This window comes from Myxocyprinus asiaticus, chromosome 30 (assembly GCF_019703515.2).
Source record: "Myxocyprinus asiaticus isolate MX2 ecotype Aquarium Trade chromosome 30, UBuf_Myxa_2, whole genome shotgun sequence".
NCBI lineage: Eukaryota > Metazoa > Chordata > Actinopteri > Cypriniformes > Catostomidae > Myxocyprinus > Myxocyprinus asiaticus.
In genome coordinates, this window is record NC_059373.1 from 40,876,552 (window position 1) to 40,892,990 (window position 16,439).

Genomic DNA, 16,439 nt, shown 5'->3' on the forward strand with positions numbered 1-16,439 from the left:
CAGCTTTATTGCCAAGTATGCTTACACATACAAGGAATTTGTCTTGGTGACAGGAGCTTCCAGTGTACAACGATACAAAAACAGCAGCAAGACATAGATAATAATACAAAAATAAAAAATAGTTATACACATACATACACACACACACACACACACACATACATACATACACACATACGTAGTGCAATCTTATACAAATCTGTTATCTGTTATGTACAGTGTAAATACAAATCTGTTATGTACAGTGCAAATGTTTTCTTGTTTTTTTCCCAGAGGAATGAAATGGCAGAAGAGGTTGGATGTGTTGGATAAATATATATAAAAAAAAGACTAAACTGTGTATTGCACATAGTTATTGCTCAATGGGGCAATTTAACTGTTCATGAGATGGATAGCCTGAGGGAAAAAACTGTTCCTGTGCCTGACGGTTCTGGTGCTCAGAGCTCTGAAGCGTCAGCCAGAAGGTAACAGTTCAAAAAGGTAATGGGCAGGGTGAGTGGGGTCCAGAGTGATTTTCCAGCCTTTTTCCTCACTCTGGAAGTGTATAGTTCTTTAAGGGGGGGCAGGGGGCAACCAATAATCCTCTCAGCACTCTGAATTGTCCTTTGTAGTCTTCTGATGTCTGATTTTGTAGCTGAACCAAACCAGACAGTTATTGAAGTGCAGAGGACAGACTCAATGACCGCTGTGTAGAACTGTATCAGCAGCACCTGTGGCAGGTTGAACTTCCTCAGCTAGCAAAGGAAGTACAACCTCTGCTGGGCCTTTTTCACAATGGAGTCAATGAGTGTCTCCCACTTCAGGTCCTGTGAGATGGTAGTGCCCAGGAACCTGAATGACTCCACTGCTGCCACAGTGCTGATTAGAATGGTGAGGAGGGGTCAGTGTTGGGGTGTTCCTCCTAAAGTTCACAATCATCTCCACCGTTTTGAGCGTGTTCAGCCCAAGGTTATTTTGACTGCACCAGACAGCCAGCTGTTCAACCTCCCTTCTGTATGCAGACTCATCATCATCTCGGATGAGGCCGATGACAGTGGTGTCGTCTGCAAACTTCAGGAGCTTGACAGAAGGGTCCTTGGCAATGCAGTCATTGGTGTAGAGGGAGAAGAGTAGTGGGGAGAGCACACATCCCTGGGGGGGCACCAGTGCTGATTGTACAGGTGCTGGAAGTGACTTCCCCCTGTCTCACAAGCTGCTGCCTGTTTGTCACAAAGCTGGTAATCCACTGACAGATAGACATGGGAACAGAGAGTTGGTGTAATTTATTCTGGAGTATAGCTGGGATGGTGCTGAAAGCCGAACTGAAGTCCACAAAAAGGATCCTTGCATATGTCCCTGGTCTGTCCAGATGTTGCAGGATATGATGCAATCCCATGTTGACTGCATCATTCACAGACCTGTTTGCTCGATAAGCAAATTGAAGGGGATCTAGAAAGGGTCCAGTGATGTTCTTCAGGTGGGCCAACACCAGTCTCTCAAATGATTTCATGACCACAGACGTCAGGGCGACAGGTCTGTAGTCATTAAGTCCTGTGATTTTTGGTTTTTTTTGGGACAGGAATAATGATTGAGCGTTTGAAGCAGCATGGGACTTCACACTGCTCCAGTGATCTATTGAAGATCTGTGTGAAGATGGGGGCCAGCTGGTTAGCACAGGATCGAAGACACGCTGGTGAGACGCCATCTGGGCCTGAAGATTTCCTCGTCTTTTGTTTCCGAAAGACGTGGCTCACTTCATCTTCACAGATCTTAAGTGCAGGTTGAGTAGCAGGAGGGGGGTTGCAGGGGGTGTTGGTGTTTGTGTGAAGTGAAGGTCAGAGTGGGTGTGGGGTGTGAGATTGGGCCTTTCAAATCTGCAGTAGAACACATTCAGGTTGTCAGCCAGTTGTTGGTCCACCACAGGGTTGGGGGTAGGAGTCCTGTAATTTGTGAGTTTTTTCATGCCACTCCACACTGATGCAGGGTCGTTAGCTGAAAACTTGTTTTTCAGCTTCTCAGAGTATCTTCTTTTAGCCACTCTGATTTCCTTGTTCAGTGTGTTCCTGGCCTGATTGTACAAGACTTTATCCCCACCCCTGTAAGCATCCTCTTTGGTCTGATGAAGCTGCCTGAGCTCTGCTGTAAACCACGGTTTGTCGTTGTTGAACTTTAAATAAGTCCTAGTAGGAGTGCACATATCCTCACAGAAACTGATATATGATGTAACAGTATCTGTGAGCTTGTCCAGGTCTGTGGCTGCAGCCTCAAAAACACTGCAATCCGTGCAACCGAAGCAGGCTTGTAGTTCCCACTCTGCTTCATTGGTCCATCTCTTTACAGTCCTTACTACTGGCTTGGTTGATTTTAATTTCTGCCTGTAGGTTGGAAGAAGATGAACCAGACAATGATCAGAGAGTCCCAAAGCTGCTCTAGGGACAGAGCGATATGCATCCTGTATTGTTGTGTAGCAATAATCCAGTATGTTCCTGTCTCTGGTGGGGCATGTAATGTGCTGTTTGTATTTGGGCAGTTCTTGTGTGAGATTTGCTTTGTTAAAATCCCCAAGAATAATAATAACTGAGTCCGGGTATTGTTGATCTGTGTCTGTGATTTGATCAGTCAGCTGTTGCAGCGGCGCATTCAAACACGCGTTTGGCACGATATACACACTCACCAGAATAAACGAGGAAAACTCCCGTGGCGAGTAGAAAGGCTTACAGTTAATAAAGAGTGCTTCCAAATTAGGACAGCACATCCTCTTTAATGTTGTTACATCTGTACACCAACTTTCACTGATGTAAAAGCATGTTCCACCGCCTCTTGTTTTCCCCATAACCCATTAACTAAGCTGGAAGCCCGGCAGATGTAACGCGCTGTCTGGAATGGCTTCACTCAGCCAGGTTTCTGTGAAGCACAAGGTAGCAGACGTTGAAAAGTCCTTGTTTGTGCAGGTGAGGAGATGTAGTTCATCCGTTTTGTTAGGAAGAGAGCGGAGATTCTCCAGATGAATGCTCGGCAGTGTTGTTCGTAAGCCCTGCCGATGGAGTTTGACCAGCACACCGGCTTGTCTTCCTTGCCTACGTCTCCTGAACAACAAAGCCACACCTCCAACTAAAATGTCTAGCAAAATGTCTGAATATTCAAAAACTGGGAAAAGACTGTCTGGTATAAGCTGTCGAATGTTCAGCAGTTCATCTCTGGTAAAACTGACTGGACAAAAGAATAATAATCAGAGGCACATCAATGTGTCACATGTGTGAATTGTTTACAGACTGATCCGTCAAAAACTAAAGATTTCTAGCATTTGCCTTGTGCCCCTGCGTTACAAACGGGATAAATCTGCCTCCGAATGGCACTTCGAAGGGAGAACAATTTCCAGTAAAAATGAATTAAAAGGTGAGTTCCAAATAAACTTTAAAAAGATGAATTATTGCTTTAATCCGACTGAAATCAGATTTTTGCATGTTGAATGCACTCTTTGTATCACATTTGGCCATTATGTTCTTTGATGTTTGAACAACCTATAGTTTATTTCTCACTGGATACAACTGAAAGACCTTATTCATGCTAGCGCCATATTTGATTTTTAATGGGAACGACATTAAGGCTGTGAGGGATAGACTTACAGTCTGTTTTGTATTACAGTTTAAAGTGTTTTTGGATCTTTCCAGGGACAAAAAATTGTATACTGAATGTTCTTGGACAGATATTTTATCAAAGAACTCCAGACAACATGAGTTGTGGAAAATAAGTTGTGACCTAGGAGCTTTATACAGCTCAATACCATTCGTGCCATTGAAGAGATGGTAAGTCTATCCCTCACAGCCTCGTTGTCCTTCCCATTAAAAAATGGTCAATGGTCCCAGAGCACTCTCTATCATCCATAATAACAATAGTGCAAAAATAAGTTTCACATGATTGCAATTAAGGAATTCTGTAATCCAGTGATGGGAACTGGACCTTGATCCCTGTTTAATGTGGAGATAAAACAGTCTAGTGAAATTCAGCCTATATCAAATGGTCTAAAGTCCTTTGCACACCAAACAATTTCTCACTAAGATGAACATTTTGAAGAGAAGAAGGCCTTGGACGTAGGGTAGGTTTGTTGGGTGGGGGGGGGGGGTGGTGGTATTGAACCCTGGTTGTATGGTATGTCTCAATGGGAACAGAGGAATGTCTTGATAGGAATGCAAGAACAAGAGGCAATCAAAAGGATCCAGTGTCCAACTGCAGGGGGTAGCAGGGAGAAGTCCCTGCCCTCTGCCCCATCACCAGAAGTTCCGGGATTAATGGGGCGAAACATCCATGATAGGTGGCTCCCGGCTGGACAACTGAAGGCACCAGCAGAGGTGCGGCAGGCAGTAATGCCCAGCAGGTTTAGACATCCACCTGTGCATCTGAGTGAATCAAAAGTGAATTCCTATGAAGCCAATTCACACCTGAAGCGAACATTCGCACACTGACCAAGCAAGATTTTTTTTTTTATGGTGATTGTGTCCATTTTTTTTCTTCGCCTGCCAATGAAATACCTTGACCAATAAAATATGAGCTTTTGATCAAGTGTCAGGAGCTGCTGCAGTTACCAAAACTAGTGCAACTGGTGACAGTAAAGCACCGAAAGCTGCTTTGACCACCAACATTAACTGTTGAAGTAACTCAAGATGCTTTTCTCCACCTACCGTACCATGCTAAAATTGCTTGTCGATCAACACTACTTATTGTAAAGGTGTGAATGTGTTAACGCTGATCATTCGCCTCTATGTGAAAAGGTCTATTTGCATAATTGTGTCGCATTTGGTGTGCAAAGGCCTATTGAATATCAAATGGTTTTAGATCTGAATAATTTGTATATGAGAGCCTTCAGCTCATAACTGACGGCCTCTAGCCGTATATTATGTAGGTGGATTTTTGTTAGTTTGAGCAGCCATTTCAAGGAGACCCTTGTATTTGACTGTTACTCTGCACAGGAGGTTAAGGAAAGTTGTGCCTTTGCACAAGACCAGAAGGGTACTATTTTAACACTCATGATATCACAGGACATAGAGACACTGAGGAATCAGGACAAACCATAAATCCAGCAGTGGAGTGTGTGTGAGTGTCTGTGTTGGAGAGATGCTGTAGAATGATAAAGTGCCCACTGGCCAGTCCAGAAACACTCCTGTTCTATTAATGGGAGGGGAAGGCACAGGTATGTCTGAGTTTACACGGTTGTGCTAGACAATGGATGTGTTATCACAACAGATTAAACTCCAGGACTTGTCGTCGGATCCGAACACACAGTCAGGACTCTCTCCTTTCCTGCTGATTCCTTTATACATCACTGCCATATAAACCCTCATCCCTCTCCATTCAGCCTCCCAGTAAGAGCATACACACAGACTCTCTCTGCATAGCAACTGAGGACAGTACTCATCAAATCTCTGGATGATCAGGGTAGGACAGCTACTCACTCATGTACGTCACCTGTCTGTTGTCCTCAGGCAGAGAGAGATGAGTCTGTGCTGTGTTTTGGTGACGAATGATGACTTCAAGGAGGCATGTACGAACTGTGCGGAATAGGCTGAGCTGGTTAAGGTATGTTGTTAAGTGCTGTGACCAGAGGTGAGCATAGAGACCTGTTTGAAAACCATGAAACCCACTCTATAAACATAGCTGAAGTTTACTGCTATTTCAGGAACACATCATTAATCTAGAAGACCAAATCAAGAAAGAATATGATAAGCTGCATCAGTTTCTGTGAGAGAAGGTGTTGAAATAAATATGGGTCTTGTGGAAAGAATTGGAGTGTGAAGATGTGACAATCAAGGACAGAATGGAGGAGTTGTCTAATCAGATATCAGGTCTGTCTGAGAGGATTACAGCTGTCTTTCAGGACATGGAAGATGAAAACATCACATTTGTCCTGGTAAATGCTTACACAGGGTGTAATATTGGATAAGCATGACTCAAGGGGACCAAAGTCAGTAAGTGCTGCAATGAAGAGCAAATGAGTGTGATAATTTCCATGATGTTTGCTGACCCGAAATATTATTGTATTTTGTATTTCTCTTTCATAAATACACTGAAACCTTCTTTTTCCGATTTGTATTAAACCTGTAGTTTTACTTCTTCAGGGATCACAAATGTAACAGAACCAGCTGTGATCTAATTTTATAGTTCTTGTAGCAGAAGAACTCTGAAGTTGGTGGTCTCTTTTTTCAAACATAGAGGTTCAATGAAACCCAAATGTTTCATCATGTTTCATCATGTTTTTGACTCCTACACTTTCCAGTATCATATATGCGTTGAGAAATATCAACATCAGTCATTCCGACAGTGGTCTTCACAACCTGGGCAGAATGCAGAACCTTCTGGAACTGCATAGGTAATATGCAGAATCAGTTGTTTGTGAAGCTCTGAGAGTAACATATATCAACTGCATTTCACACTAAACAATATACAAAATGTTCAGATTGACTTTGCTCAAGTTTGCTGGCAAATAAATTTTCTGATTGGTTTGTTGTGGTTTAGGGCAGACACTAATCAGTAACATCTGAACATAATGAGCTTCAAAGCATCACCAATACATATTCTGGCATTCTCTGACATGGCATTCGATTTTGTTCAGTAATCTATGTTTAAAGTTCCAGTGACTCTAGACCCAAACACAGCCTCCAGTAAGCTGCTGGTGTCAGAGGAACAGGACAGCGTACACTATGTGGATTAGAACCAGGATGTGTCTGATAATCCAGAGAGACTGCATTTAGGACTCCTAGCCTCACAAGGCTTCAGCTCTGGTCTACACTGCTGAGATTTTGAGGAGAGATTCTGGGAGTGGTGGGATAAACAGTTAACCTAAAAGTATTTTCAAACTGGATCCTAAGAAACACTTTTGGTGTTTCTGTTATATGAATGTTGCATACAAGAAATGCAATAAAGAATAGTGAATACGATGAGAAGCCACATATATCATCAGTGTGCAGCTGGACATTGAAGAATGGGAACTGAGATTCATCAATCTCTTCAGAGTTTGTGCACCTTCACTAGTGGATTTCCTGAGAAGGTGTTCCCATATTTTTATACAGGAGATTCGTAAAGACAATGTTATATATTTACTTTGGAAACCCTAACCCTGGGGTGCACCAAGACTGGCTAGGGGTGCTGCAAAATGTTCTGCTCAGTTTAATATTTTAATAGCCACCAGTTAAAAGTACTGGCAGTAACGACTACTGACTCAATTCCGTACCCGTGTGCTGTTTGTCTATAGCCAGAAGCTTTTTAAACACTCACATGTTTAAATGTCGTATGTGTGCGTGCTCTCTATAGAGCGCTTGTTTCTCTTGGTGAATGCAGCTGCGCCCAAATGCACTTCTTGACGCAATATAAATGTAAACACAGACGTTAATGTGTTATGGGAGTGTCAACAGATGGTACAAAAATCCGCGCCATCTTGACATGATATTAATGTACAGTAAGCCATTAATGTGATGTAGACAGGACAAAAATCTCAAAATATCAGATATGTGCAATGTGTAAATACAGCTTAATAGACATGCTACAGCAGTTATAAGCCTATTGTTAATATTAATCAAACAACAATATTGACAAGAAAGAGAGAAAATCACTCACCTGACAGGGTTGTGCAGGGAAGAGACGAGAAAGTGAGGATCCAAATGCAGAACTTTAATAATCAACAACAGAAGAGGAAACAACGATGAAGATAACACAAACTAAACAGCAGTATGCCGGTAAATAACAAACTACATACAATCAAGAATCAACACAGGAGCAAAGAATAAGAGGGTATTTATACACTTGGGATAACAAGGAGAAGAGGAACACCTGAGAACAAGAACACCTGTAAAGAACAGGAAGACAGACATAAGAGGAAGACGCAAAACTTCAAAATAAGAGTCTTTTCAATGTCCTATGTCCTTGGGGAAAAAATAAGAATAATGTAACAGAGCAGAAGCTCAGGGGGCAGAGCCGCAGAAGGCAGAGGCTCAGGGGGCGGAGCCACAGGAGTCTCAGGAGGAGGAGCCGCAAGAGGTGGAAGCTCTGTGGGCGGAGCTGCAAGAGGTGGAGCCACAGGAGGCTCAGGAGATGGAGGTACAGGAGGCAGAACGGGTGGAGTCGCAGTAGGCTCAGGGAATTGAGTCTCAGGAGGCGGAGCCACAGGAGGAGGAGTGGAGCTGCTGGAGTCCCAGAAGGAGGAGCGGGTGGAGCTGCTGGAGAAGGAGCGGACAGAGCCGTTGGAGAAGGAGTGGGCGGAGCCGCTGGAGAAGGAGCGGGCGGAGCCACTGGAGGAGGAGTCTCAGAAGAAGGAGCAAAGAACAAGAGGGTATATATACACTTGGGATAACAAGGAGACGAGGAATGCCTGGGATACAATTGGGTAGAGAACAGGAAGACAGACATAAGAGGAAGACACAAAACTTCAAAATAAGAGTCTTTTCAAACTAAGAGTCCTTGGGGAAAACATAAGAATAATGTGACATCACCATCCTTGGCTAGATAATTTCAGAAGCTTTAAGCCCAATAAATGTCAAGAACAAGTCTGCTTTTCAGTCAAACTCTAAATGTATTGAATCTTTATTAATGTATATTAAGCTTTATCTAATAATCACACAGTAAATTTAGGTTGTTCTATTTTTCATTTAATTACTTTTTTAAAGTTTTATATCACAATTTTTAAATGATTAACTGCTGCTGTTCCTAAAAATACTTAAAGCACTGTTGACTCAGTTCTCTATTTTATTACTAGCTCTTGAATTACTTAAAAAAGTTGAAGCAATGTTTAGGAGAAACACTTGACGGCTACATAACTTTAATTTAATTTGTTAATATTTACAGTATATCAATATTAAACATTTTAAATAATTAAATGGAGTGTTTTCAAACGCATATTTTTTTTTTACTTTGTCACTGGTTGGGGTGCCGTGAGGGAAAAAACACTATAAAGGGGTGCCACAGTTTAAAAAAGTTTGGGAACCACTGCTCTAGACTAAAGACTCATCTTATCAGCCAGGCATACACCTAATTTATCCCTCAACTCATAGTTATGCTGCATTAGTCAGTTCTGCCGGAACCAGAAACACTTCTCATATTCTATAACTTTGCTTTAAAGTGAATGGCATCTATGCTTATATTACATTATTCTATTTGTTTCCCTGTCTCAACCTCGGGATATACATCCCAAGGCAAGGGCGTAGCCAGGAAATTACTTTTGGGTGGGCCTCAATAAAAATTGGATGGGCCAAATTTTTCTCAAATATTTGTTCTCCAACTTTTCTGGAAAAGTTGATAGGTGGCGCATTCAAACAATTCTTTCACACTTTCAGAAAGCAGAATTTATGCATTTTTTAAACTATTTTATAAATGTATATTTGAAGTCAAAAAATAATCACTAATATTCTAGGTGGGCCTGAGTCTAATTTGGGTAGGCCCACCCCGGCCCACACTTGGCTACGCCACTGTCCCAAGGTTACCAAAGTCTGCCAGATCCAGCTTCAGTCCAGACCGATGTCCCACTCCCACTGCTATGTGTGTTGCTGAGTGATGACTACTAAGTGCAGCCTGTGACAACCAGACAGCAAGGGGCGCTTTGATAATCACTGACTGCATTTCAATCTTCCACGATTGACTTCACAGAGGATGAACTGCTACCAACTCTTACATTAAGACCAGGTATACTTCACTTTCCACTGTCTGCACCTCGGGCTTAGGATGGACTTCCAGTCAGACTATGAGGCACACCTCGCTGACCTCCGCCAGCATCTTTTTGGTCATAGGACTAATTACACTCTCTTATAATAGAATACATAGATGATAAATTAATACCAACTAAAGTCTTAAAGGAATAGTTCACCCCCTCAAAAAACTAAAATAAAATTCTCTCATCATTTACTCACCTTATGCCATCCCAGATGTGTATGACTTTCTTTCTTCAGCAGAATACAAATTAAGATTTTTAGAAGAATTTCTCAGCTCTTTTGGTCCATACAATACAAATTAATGGGTGTCAAAATTTTGAAGCTCCAAAAATTAATGTCTCCAGAAGTGATTTGATAGAAGTGTGGGTGAGAATCAGAAAAAATTTTAAGTAAATTTTTCCTATAAATTCTCCTCCCTGGCTCTGTTTTGGCAGCACGAGGGGGACCTACACAATATTAGGCAGATGGTTTTAATGCTGTAGCTGATTGGTGTGTGTGTGTGTGTGTGTGTGTGTGTGTGTATATATATATATATATATATATATATATATGCATTTTCTTCATTTAGAAGATTTAGCTCATACATCGATATACCGGTTAAAATGGTATACATGTAAACGTGTCAACGGGTTACGGGTGCAAATATTTGAGTATTGTTTATGACACGGTTATGCAAAACGTCTGTACCGCATGGTACAAAATGTGCACAGAGGTTGCACTCAAAATAAACATTATTCGACAAGGATGAGTGTGAGTTGTAAAATTTCCGTTTTGGTTATTTTTATCTATCATTAGTTGCTTTTGCATTATTTCTGCATTGAAAAGTACCTGTTCTCATGGTCAAGAAGCTCACTCTCTCTCCCTCTCGTGCACGCACACAAACACTGAAAGAGTGAAGCCATCTTGCATTTTAAACATGCAACTACTGTATATGTAACATTTTCCCCCAAAGGCTACTGTATATCTGAGTTTTGATGATGGATTACAGTGACGAGCTGACCTACAGATTTCTTCAACACAGATACATCAGGTATGTACATGGATTTTATAAGGATATTGTTTGTCTCACCACAAGCGAACCGCTCCAGAGTTAATTTGCAATCAGATCGAGACCGCCTCATCCAGGTCGTCTCGAAGCGATTGTTTTTGTGCGGATCTGAGTGCAATTTCCGTGTTCATGCCTATACGAACCAAACCAAGGTAGAAAACACATCAGGTTCTGAAACTAATGCTCCAATCGAGCCAGGTGTGCGATTGATGAGTAACTTTACCTTGTTAAAGCATGTGATTGTGTATTTCTCCCCTCAAGGCTTGCTGTAGAATGTTTATGTCCAGATACAGCTTTCAGTGAGTGAAGAAATTACGTTAAAAAAAACAGGTCTCAATAAAAACTTTCTGATGTCATTTTAGTGTAGGAAAAATGGCAGGAAAAACGCTTGTGACAGAATCACTATGAATTACAATCAACAGATTTGATGATATGCAGTGTGATGAAAACGTTCAGATCAGCTCGTCGTCTTGTCAGTTCCTCAGTAAAAGAAGAAGCTCATTGGTTACTCATTGATTTATTTCCATTGTTGGAACCATTAACTCAGCAGGAAGTCCTGACAGTCAAGTGATTATAGACCTCCAACTGACAGACGTTAATGCGCACTTCGTCTGGCCAGGGGATTATTTTTATGAAGCTCACACCTGAAAATGATTGGAAAAATCGGCTAGTGTGGCGCTGGCTTAAAATGCCTCCCTGAGGGTCATAACTGAAAGTGACAGTGTAGAGGATGAGTAAGATGCTCTAAAATGACCAAAGATTTTTGTTTTACTTTTGATATTGTTTAGTTGCCTCTGTGTCTTACCGACAATTTTACTTACTACGTTAACAACTTTAGATGACTTTGCTTTGTTACGCTCTGGATTCCGTACCACATGGTCATACTGAAAGACATAATGCTTTCCATGAGATTCTTGAAAACCATTCCTAAAATGTCTTATACTAAAGTGATATAACCTCCTTATAAGATGCAGTCTCGGCATTGCCTTTTTTTTTTTAAAACATAATCTGTATTCTCAGTAAAATTAAGATGACTCTATAAATGTTCCCAGATATTTAAAACTACAAACTATTTCTACAGGGTGCACACCAAGTATTAAGGGTAGCACCTGTTCAGGGATTTCCCACTTATTGCTAGAAAAAAACAATTCTTTGGTTTTATTCACATTAATCTCAAGTGCACTCAACCGACACCAATTCTGGAGGGAATTTACATGGTTACAATAAATATTATTCCTTTCTGTTTCTCCTTTTTGCAAAAGACCGACAAGTGCCATGTCATCTGCATATTTATATAGACTCAAATGTGCATCTTGAATTTTAAATTCATTAGTGTACAATGAGAATAGTAAAGGTGACAGAATGTATACTTGTGGTGCACCTGTGTTGAAAATAGTTGTCTTTGTCAGTTTACCATTAACAAACACTCTTAGTTGATGATTGGAAAGAAAATCTCTGATCCACCAGATGAGACCACCATTAACCATTAGATCAAGTAATGTCTACATTGTTTTGAAGGCTGAACTAAAATCTCTAAATACAATTTTAGCATAGTGTGTGGTCTGCTATATATGTTCAGCAACTGAGTTACTTAAAAGTTAATATTGCACCATTAGTAGTACCTCTTGCTCTTTTATATGCTAATTGGAGGGGGTTCAAATATTTGCCTACAGAGAACATTAAATGTTTTATTAAAACCATGTCCATGCATTTGCATAAAACAGAAGTAAGTTCTATGGGTTTAAAATCATTTAACTGAGTGGTGCCAGGTTTTCAGTAAAGGAACATTTGATAATTTCCATGAGCTGGGAACTGTGCTTTTGTTTAACAAAAGTTGAAACAGCTGGGTAAAAACCCCGGTCAACTGAAAAACGCAGTCCTTTAACACTCACCCCTTCAACCCATCTGGGCCTGGTGCCTTTTTTGGCTTAATACTGGAGAGGCTGGCTCCGATTCCCTGCTCTTTAAGAATAATGGGCTCATATGTTGGAAATTTAAGGCACACCTTATCACATTCAGTAGTGCACTTCCCACTGTTAAACCTGCTGTAGAATATATTCAGATCTTCTGCAGAAGATATCTTTGATTACCTTCCCATGCCTGCTTTGCATTACCCATACAAAACATACTTTCAATCTTGTTCTTATGTTCAAACTTAGCTTTCTTAATTTGTCCCCTGAGTTCCCTTCCTTTTTTTCTCTCTAACCAGATCATTATCACCTTTGAGAAAAGCAGCCTTTTTCTCATTAAGACATATTTTAAGGTCTTTAGTGAGCCACATACTGTTGTTTGGATACATTCGGACTGTTTTTGTTTGAACGCAATTGCTTTCACAAAAACATATATAAGACGTAATGGTGCGAGTGATACCACACTCACAGAGGCATGAGACCCACTTACACAGATAATTACAACATATTTACTGAATTTGTCCCTCATTGTGCCCAGTGGAGCTCAAGTGCCCCCTACTGGATAAAGAGTTTCCTGTTATTGAATCACCATGGCTTTCAGTCCATGTGTGTTTGCTTTGAAGTGTGTTTTTGCAGGGCTTTGATATTTAATACGTCAACACAGTAAAAAAAAAAAACATAATTTATGCATTAAACCAAAGAAATAAGACAAATTTTAACTGATAAGTCTTTATTGGCTTGTTAATTAGTATTTCAACAAATAATTTCTCTCTTAGCAATATTTTTATCCAACACAACAGTTCATTGCCTGAGAGTGATTACGAATGCAGAAGTGTGCTATTGAACAAAAGATACAGCATTTAGCTGGTTTTGTCAGATGTAAGGTGTCAGGGCACCTGACCTGATCTGGTGCAAATGTCTCATTATCATACTGAAGTACTGTTTCATTTTGTATAAGAAGAGTTGCTCCATTTGTCAATCACAGTCATTCTGTCAAATCAATCACTGTGGAGGGATAGAGGAAGGGTTGGACTGTTTTCTATGATGGCGTTAGTCTCCGTTTGACAAATAGATGTCAATTTGTGGTTTATGGAAGAGTAATTACATCTCATAACTGAACACACTGGTTTTTTACCACCGCAGTGGGTAAGGGCCAATCACCGCTGGTGAACGTTGTTATACGGTGGTTGAAGGGCAGGGGAGAGAGTGCCTGCAAATTACATCTTTATTGTGCATTAAACTTAAAAAAGTGCATCACTGGGGGCCTGGGTATCTCAGCAAGTAAAGATGCTGACTACCACACCTGGAGTCGCAAGTTCCAATCCAGGGCGTGATTGAGTGACTCCAGTCAGACTTCCTAAGCAACCAATTGGCCCGGTTGCTAGGGTGGGTAGAGACACGTTGGGTTAACCTCCTCGTGGTCGCTATAATGTGTGGTTCTTGCTCTCGGTGGGGCGCGTGGTGAGTTGTACATGGATGCCGCGGAGAATAGCATGAGCCTCCACATGCGCTAGGTCTCCGCGGTAACGTGCTCAACAAGCCACGTGTTAAGATGTGTGGGTTGATGGTCTCAGATGCGGAGGCAACTGAGATTCGTCCCCCGCCACCCGGATTGAGGCGAGTCACTACACCACCACGAGGACTTAGAGTGCATTGGGAATTGGCCATTCCAAATTGGGGAGAAAAGGAAAAAAAAAAAAAAAAGTGCATCATTGAACACAAAATAAAAATGAAACTCTTTGTAAATATCACAAAATACCCCCAAAAAATAAATACAAAACTTTTTGCATTGGTTTTACATTTCTGTCTGTTATTGGACTATACAGCCGATCTTGTCTGTAACATGTACAAGTCAAGGACTAAAAATATTCCAGATGTCAGATTCTGTTAATATTGTTAAACTGTTAATATCACTAAACTGCAATATATTACCAATGCACTGACAATGTTTTAGAAGAAGAAAAATCTTGTTGAATAAAATCTTGTTTTTAAGCTGCGTGTCAAGAAATGGAAGTGCTGATACCAGTGGAAGCACTTTTATAATCACCTATTTTCAAACGCATCTTATATATACACTGTATATATGAGATAAACAAGCCATCAACAGAATAAATATATTACATAACTTATAACTTATATCTACAATGAAGTGAACGCACAACGGAGCTTGAACAGCTGAACTTGTAGAAAGAGTATGGTGAGGATTGCCCTGTGCGTGAGCCCCGGTAAACTGAAGAGCTTTTTAATAACCTACTTTCAAAAGCATCTTATATATAGCCTATATATGAGCTTAATCAGCTAAATCAACAAGATTACTATAATATTATAACTTAATATGTGATTCAATAAAGGCAGCGAATGCACAACGGAGCTTGAGTTCTAGATAGAGTGCGTAAACGGGTCGCAAGCCCTTTCTTTTAATGTTGTTTGCACAGGAATAAACTCTCCTGTGCGTTAGTTTGTTAAGGAATTTAGGAATTAATCTCAGTAACTGTCCTGTTATTTGACACTTTCATTAATAGATTAAATTAATCATAGCTAATTGTAAAAGGTGAAATTCTACAATGACATCTGAAACTGAAAACTACTGTGTATAAATGATACAGCATCCAGGCCACTAGGTGTCAGTGTAAGTTAATATAAGCCACTTCAACATACTTCAAAAATTACTGAGTGCACCTTTAATTAAAGTGGATGGGGGCTGGGGTTGTCAAGCTCCAAAAATGACAAAAAAGCACCTAGAAAGCATCTTAAAGGGATAGTTCACCCAAAAATTAAAATTCTCTCATCATTTACTCACTCTCATGGCATCCCAGATGTGTATGACCATCACCTTCTTTCTTCTGAAGGACAAAACAAAGATTTTTCAAAGAATATCTCTGTAGATCCATACAATGCATGTGAATGATGACTAAGGCAGCATAAAACTAATTCACATGACTCCAGAGGTTAAATGTACATCTTTAGAATATGATAGCTGTGGGTGAGAAACAGATCAATCTTTTAAGTCCATTTTTACTATAAATCTCCAATTTCACTTCCACAATCTTCTTTTGTTTTTTGAAGATTCACATTCTTTCTGCATATTGCCACCTACTTGTCTGGCTGGTCAAAGGTGGTGATTTACAATAAAAAACATTGAACAGTGTTTCACCCACACATATCACCTCGCTTCTGAAGATATGGATTTAAACACTGGAGTCGTATGGATTACTTTTATGCTGCCTTTATGTGCTTTTTTGGACCATCAAAGTTTTGGACACCATTCACTTGCATCATATGGACCTACAGAGCTGAAATATTCTTCTAAAAATCTTAATTCTGTTCTGCAGAAGAGAGAAAGTCACATCTGGGATGGCATGGTGGTGGGTAAATGCTGAGAATTTTCCTTTTTGGGTGAAATATTCCTTTAAAAGTAGTTAATATGACTCCAAGGAGGTATTCCAAATTTCAGTCATATGATACCTGTGTGAGGAACAGACTGAAATTTAAGCTGTTATTTACCAAAAATCTTCCCCTCTAGTTTAGCACTCAAATCTCATTTGTGTACACCGATCTGCCACAACATTAAAACCACCTAATATTGTGTAGGTCCCCCTCGTGCCACCAAAACAGCGCCAACCCACATCTCAGAATAGCATTCTGTGATTATATCACCACAATTGTACAGAGCGGTTATCTGAGTTACCGTAGACTTTGTCAGTTCGAACCAGTCTGGTCATTCTCTGTTGACCTCTCTCATCAACAAGGCATTTCCGTCCACAGAACTGCCGCTCACTGGATGTTTTTTGTTTCTGGCACCATTCGGAG